Source organism: Triticum urartu, chromosome 4A (assembly GCF_056163025.1).
Source record: "Triticum urartu cultivar PI428250 chromosome 4A, HENAU_Tu73, whole genome shotgun sequence".
In the NCBI taxonomy this organism is placed as follows: Eukaryota; Viridiplantae; Streptophyta; class Magnoliopsida; order Poales; family Poaceae; genus Triticum; species Triticum urartu.
The window spans coordinates 9,833,114-9,840,498 of NC_141876.1; the positions used below are offsets into that span (position 1 = coordinate 9,833,114).

Here is a 7,385-nt window from a genome sequence, read left to right on the forward strand (position 1 = left end):
TTCCTGGTCCCAGCCCTCACAGTCTGAACCTCATGCTGAATTAGATCCAGATTTCCTGGAAACTGGGAACTGGGCATGCCCAACGAGTTTGGTGGTACATTAAAAATAAAGGACTTGATGCAACATTGTTGGGTGATCTTGCAGGCCTAGAAGAATCTAACATACATGCGGCCAAGTCGCACAAAATGAATGATTGAAACTAAGAAATCACTACTTGTTCATTTTAAGTTTTTTTAATTAAAAAATCATCTTCACTTATAATGCAGCCTGTTTCTTCTTCACCAACGAGATGGATGATGTGCCATGTTTCAAGCCAGAATCCAGCCTAAATGACCAACAAACACCATCTCTGCAGCAGCAGCTTGCGGAGGATCTCAGCAGCTCCGGCGGCCGCCACACCTGAATGAGACCGGAGCAGCAGCTCCGATGGCGACCGCCACATCCCCTGACCTGCATTCCTCGCCTTTACGCTGTGAGCGGCAACTCCGGCGACCCACATCACTTGACCTGCATTCGTCGATCTGCTTCCTTGCCTTCGCCTGGGACGCTGCTGCTTCCGGACCTTGTTTCTGGCAAGGTCCTGGCTCAGCCTTGTCGTGGTTGACGATGGTCGCTGTCGCTTCTCACATTGTCTCTGCCTTGTGAAATAGACTGGCGCCGGAAACAACTGCTGTAAAAAAATGATGTAAAAAAAACTCTGGGGCCGAAAAAAAATTCAGGCACGTAGATATATTTTTTAGAATGAAGACGCAAGTTGTGTCCAGCTTTAAATTAATAAAGCGATCCAAGGCAGCATCCAACATAGGTTCGACACCATAACAACAACAACATATGAAGGTACTAAAAATAGAGCGATACAAGTCCACGGGCACTGAGCTCAGAGTCTCGTTGTTTCCCCAACGGTGTCATGATCCGCTCCATGACCTCCTGCATGAGCTCGGAGTCTCGCAGTTTCCCCAACGGTGTCCAAGTATGTTAAAAAAGTTGACATTTGAAAATGACATCTCTTGGATGAGAAGGAAATTTATTCTCAATGGTAATTTTATTTCAGATAGCCCATAAAGACCAAAGCAGCGCTCCAACGCTACGCCACACGATCCTAGCAAATGCGCCCCTTTGCGCCTGAAGCAAGGCGAGGAGGTCAGCCCCTGACGAGGGGTTCCAATTCTGCCCAAGAGCCTCTCTTACGGCACACCGGGCAAAGCTAGCCAAATGGCATCGAAAGACGACGTGGTTAGCGTCCTCCCCAAGTCTGCACACTACACATGACCCATTGGATGGGCCGTTTCGCTTGGCCATGTTATTAGAAGCGGCGAAGCGGTTGCGGAACATTTGCCAAAAAGGAAGATTTTCGTCTTAAGCAGCATTCTTGCCTTCCATAACCCATAGCTATGTCCAACACCATCCCTCGGTAAGCTTACCATACAAGGATTTGACGGAAAACTTTCCGAATGCAGTCAAGCTCCACGAGACTGCATCCGAGCCCACGACCACCGTTCTCCCTCCCAGCCTAGCGACCAAGCCATCCCAGCAGAGCCCTTCTGTCGGAGTGAGGTTTCTCATAAAACTAACTGTGGGGGGAGAAGAGCGAAGTACGTCGGCAACCATAAGCTCTGTGTCCGTTGCCAGTTGGAAGAGTGAACCATGGCTCATCCAAAGGGGAGTAGGCCCTAGCCACGCGTCCAACCAAAAGCGGGTAGACTTGCCGTTGTTCACCTGGAAGCTAGCCCAAACAACAAAAGCATGCTTCACCGCCTGGATCCTGTTCCAGAAGGGTGATCCCTTGTTTTTTGCAGTGAATTTTTTCCCATTCGGGAAATACTTGCTCGTAACAGGTCAGTCCAGAGCCCCGACTCATTTTGGACTAACCTCCAAATCCACTTCGCGAGAAGGGCCGCACTCATAAGTTTGGAGTTAAGGATACCCAGCCCACCGAATTTCTCGGGCCTACATACTGCGGCCCACTTTACCAGGTGGTATTTCCGCTTAGTCCCAGCCCCTTGCCAGAAGAAGCGGGAGCGGGGAGTGTCTAACTTAGCGTGTAACCCATTGGCTAGTAGAAACATGCCCATTGTAAAGAGCGGGAGCAAGGATAGGCTAGAATTCGTAAGGATGAGTCTAGCCGTTGAGGACATAAAACGACCTCTCCACGGACTCACTCTACTAGCCATTTTGCCGTATAGCGGTTCCCACTCGTGTATGGAGAGCTTCCTATTTGAGATGGGAAGGCCTAGGTACTTGATCGGAAAGCTCCCAAGCTTACAGTTAAGTAGGTCAGCCACCAGCTTGCTAGCTTGGCCGTCCATCCCCATGGCTATGACCTTACTTTTTAGGAAGTTAATCTTTAGACCCGATAAGATTTCAAAACTGAGAAGAAGCAGTTTAACCGTAGCTATACTGTGGTCATCAGGCTCAAATAATAGCAGTGTGTCGTCTGCATATTGAAGATGGGTCACCCCCCTGGAATGAGGTTGGGGACCAAACCCTTAATATGGCCGGCTTCCCTAGCCTTACCAATCATGGCCGAGAGGACGTCCGCAACAAAATTAAAAACCAAGGGCGAAACGGGATCGCCATTAATCGGCACAACCTTCTTGCACCACCGCACCCCCTCCTCGGATAGCAAGACCCGACGCTCGAGATCGCATGCGTCCTTACCTCACCAGGGCTGGGTCCAATGTAATTGGCGTACTCTCCATTGTGCGGCTCTACTGGATTTTCTCGCCCAAAATATTTTCTGATCCTGTCCGAATTTCTTCTGGAAATATTTCGGGCCTCGCTCCTGCGCTTAGGCCATCTGCCCACCCTTTTTTTGCTAAGCGTTGAAAAGGAAAACAAACCTGATTTCAGCCGCACGTATAGGATGGCAAGTATGGTGCACACACAAATTTTGGGTCCATCATGAATTGTGGCTTCCATGGTCCACGTGAATTTTGTGCCCATGAACGAGTTTGGATGTGACGTTGTGGTCTTTCCTCATGAATGAAATGTTCACGGTCCTCTTCTACTCTCTCTTCCATCGGATATAGATGAACGGCTCAGATGAGCTGAACACGGGATCGATCCGTGGGAGGGTTGTGTCTGGCCAATAATAGCAATCCGTGCCCAGTGCGAACCAATCCCATGGTTGGATTATTAGGAGGACAGTGGTATTCCCAGTCTACCAAAGTTCAAATCCTAAACTTGATATTGGTGCTTGCATTTTTCTGAATTTATTTTAGGCCTTTCGGCGATGTGTGTTCAGGGATAAGACGTTTTTGTCCACAATGAGGATGTTTGGAGCGACTTTATCAATCTCAAGATGACATGCCGGCTCAGTCTTTCGGAGGTGCTCATAGGGATAGAATGTGCATGTGTGTGTTCATAAGGATGAGTGTATGCGTGTCTGTATGAGCATATAAGTCTGTACTGTATTAAAAAAAAGCATTCCGTGCCCAGCAAAAGAGAAGTCCAAACACTAAAAAGCTACTAGTCGTACAAAATTTCCAACGTCGCACCCGGAATATCTCCCGCCCCCACTCAATCCGCTTGTGCCGAGAAATCGCCCCGCGTGCATGTTGCAACCATTTCAGCCTGCCAGCGAGCACACATCCTCCGAAATATCTCCAGTGCACCTCGTAAATCCTGGATGATGCCTCCGAAATATCTCCCTCCTCCAATCAATCTCATTGTGCCAAAGTGTCCCAGCTCAATGCGCGTGCCACCAGCAAATATTTCGTCCCATCCGCGCGCGCTCGCGTATGAAATATCCCTCCGCGCACATTGGCCGCGCCCTGTGAATGTTTTGTGAACTAGAAGAATGTCACGAGGACTTTTTAATAGTAGAGATAATGAAATCCAGTCCACCTAAAAAAAACCTAATGAGGGGCTGACACTTCTTATAGGAACCCTTGTACGAATCGCTCCCTCAGGAAGCCTCATTCAAGCGAACAACGTTATTAGAGAGTGTTTTCTTCAAAAAACCACTGCCCAAAGAACGTTCTAGAGATGAGCCTAAATCACCCAAAAACATTTGCTGCTAGACATATGAATGGAACATGTTTCTTCATCATCACATCATCACATAATACTCAATATGGAGTACAAGTTTAGTTTTTTTTGCGGGGTATAGTACAAGTTTAGTTGTTTAGTGGGAGGAGTGTTCTCATCTATTACGAAGACGCCTATGATAAATCCGTTAATCTTAAAATGTTGAATTGACTCAATATTTCGAAGGTGGGAGTGCCTGCATGCGTTCATAGAAAATTAGAGATGGATAAGTGTAAACATGTGAGCATCTGCATTTGTGCCGTGTTCAAAAAATTCCGGACACTTTGCTACGGTAGTAACCCCATTGCGTATAATAATCTATAAAAGGGGGGGGGGGGGCGTGCTAGGCGTCCGCCGGGTCGCGAGCCATCAGATCTGTGATCTGTGCCGCATCGAGCGCTCAGACGTGCCTTCATTATTGCAACCCAGGCCTTGTTGCAGGATTACTTCTGCAACACAGGTCTTGTTGCAGGATTATTTCTGCAACATAGGTCCTGTTGCAGGATTTTTCTGCAACATAGGTCTTGTTGCATTTTTTCGCAACTGATTGTTTGTTGCAATTTTTTTTCAACCGAGGTCTTGTTGCAGAAAAAAATTCATAAGAGATATTTTATTACAAAACATAGACTTGTCATAGACCATTGAACGCTATATATGTTTCGGAAACATAACTTCTGTTGCAGAAGCGCGTTCGACAAAGGATAGTGTGTGGAATCTCACTAGGACACGTGTGAGGCAGGGGAGGCGGCGGACGCGGACGCCGCGATCCGCCGGGTGATGGTAAGAGTTTCCCATAAAAGGGACCTGCTTATACCCCGTAAAAGAAAAAGGGGCGTGCTACGCGTCCGCGGCTGATCTTTTTACCGCGTCATACAGCCGAACGTGTCTTCATTCTGCAACACAGGTCTTGTTGCGGAATTATTTTTGCAACGCATGTGTTGTTGCGGACTTATTTCTGCAACACAGCTCTTGTTGCGGATTTTTTTGCAACATCAATTTTCTTGTATTTTTTTGCAACTGAGGTTTTGTTGTAAATTTTTTTTTTGCAACTGAGTTCTTGTTGCGGAAAAAATTCGGAGAGGTTTTGCTGTAAAACGTAGACCCGTCGTATAGTATTGCAACACTGCATATGTTTCGGAAGCATAGCTCATGTTGCAAAAGCGAGTTTATTGAACGATGGTATGCGGGACACGTGTCATGCAGGGAAGGTGACGGACGCGGCCCAGTTATCCGCCGGTTGATGGTAAGTATTTCCCTAAAAGAAAACAAAAACTCAAAAATACACCCAAAACTTGGTATGCGTCCGATCCGCTAAACTTTGTTGTGCATGCATCCGATCCGGGCGTCTTCTTTTCCTCCTGACATGCGTTCGATGGAGGGATCCACATGACATGCCACGGCGCGCGATCTCCTAACAATTAGGGCAAACCTTGTCCTCCTCCTCCGCCTGGAAATCCTCTCCCCCCACCGCCGTCGCCGTGCCGGAGCCAGGACCCATGCGCCGGCCGCCGCATCCACTTAACACGCTTGCCATGAAAATTCAAGCCCAGATTCACTAAACTTTGTCATGCTTGCATCGGATCCTCTTCTTACGTTCAATCGGGAATCCACTCGGCATGGTATGGCGCGCGATCTCCTAACAACCAGGGCAAGTCTTGTCCTCCTGCTCCTCCTGGTGATCCTCTCCTCCACCGCGGTCCTCGCCGTGCCGGAGCCGGACCCATGCGCCGGCCGCCGCATCCACGTCCGGCGTCTCCCCCCGCGCTTCAACACGGACCTCCTCCGCCACTGCGACGGCGCCTTCCCGCTGGCCGACCACCCCGGTGCCACGCCCGCCTGCGCCTCGCTCGCCAACCACGGCCTTGGCCCCCGCACCCACAACCGCTCCCGCTCATGGTACCGCACCGACGCGCGCCTCCTCGAGCCCTTCTTCCACCGCCGCCTCCTCGACCGCGCCTGCCTCGCCGACGACCCCGCCCGCGCCGACGCCGTCTTCCTCCCCTACTACGCCTCCCTCGACGCGCTCCCCTTCCTCCTCGAACCCGCCATGCTCAACTTCTCGGGCGCGCACGGCGTCGCCCTCGCCCAGTTCCTCGCGACCGACCGCCCGCGGGTCCTCGCCCGGCGCCACGGCCACGACCACTTCCTCGTGCTCGCCGGCCCGGCATGGGACTACGCGCAGCCGGCCGACACCGACCCCAGGCTGTGGGGCACCACCTCGCTGCTCCGCCGCCCCGAGTTCGACAACTTCACCTTCCTCACGCTCGAGTCCCGCGCGTGGCCGTGGCAGGAGCACGCCGTGCCGCACCCGACGTCCTTCCACCCATCGTCGCTCCCGCGGCTCCGCGCATGGATCGCCCGCGCGCGCCGCTCGCGCCGCACGGCGCTGATGCTCTACGCCGGCACCGTGTCCAGGCCGTCCCGCCCCAACATCCGGAGCTTCATCCTCGCCGAGTGCGCGAACCGCATCGACACATGCACCGTCGTCGACTGCCATGGCGGGTCCTGCGCGCTCGACCCGGTGCGCTCCATGCGGCCCATGCTGAAGGCCAAGTTCTGCCTGGAGCCGCCGGGGGACACGTCGACGCGGCGTTCGACGTTCGACGCGGTGGTGGCCGGGTGCGTGCCGGTGTTCTTCGAGGACGCGTCGGCAAGGACGCAGTACGGGTGGCACCTGCCGCCGGGGAGGTACGAGGAGTTCTCGGTGACCATACCCAAGGACGCGGTGATGCTGGGGGGCGTGCAGATCATGGAGACCCTGGCGGCGGTGCCGGAGGAGGAGGTGGCCAGGATGCGGGAGCGGCTTCTGGAGCTGGCGCCGAGGGTGGTCTACCGGCGGCACGGGAGCGCGGCAGAGAGGATGAGGGAGGCGAGCATGGACGCCGTGGACATCGCCGTCGAGGGCGCGCTACGGAGGATACGGAGGCGGGTGCGTGCTCTGAAGGATGGTCAGCCGGAGGCCATTTACGCGATGGACGACGACGACCAAGAGATCTAGCTAGTTGATCATATCTTCCAGGTGGTCGCAAGCCTGTGATGCAACAGATGTACCAAAATGATAAGTGCCACATATGCGACACGAAAAAACACCGCCCTACGGTTCTGATGTTGCATATATAGATCAGCCACGACATGCATTGTTTATCTCTTTTTTTTTTGGGTTGCACACTCGCCTCGGCAAAGATTTATGCTCGGTTTAAAAAAATAACGGGCAATGAAAATCAACGGAACAGTCGGCAAACATGATGAATGAAAAAAAAAATGAGGCGCCGTCGGGAGAAACATGGTGGCACGCGTGGTGAAGAAGGCGTAGTAGCACGGGAGGCGGAGCTCGCTGGCCACGCGGATCATCATGA

The 7,385-nt window shown here is 52.2% G+C and overlaps 1 pseudogene; it reads left to right on the top strand.

Annotated features, from left to right (window-relative positions):
• The first annotated feature begins 5,391 nt into the window (after positions 1–5,391).
• LOC125554488 (putative xyloglucan galactosyltransferase GT19 pseudogene) lies at positions 5,392–7,144 on the top strand (annotated as a pseudogene).
• The last annotated feature ends 241 nt before the right edge of the window (positions 7,145–7,385 follow it).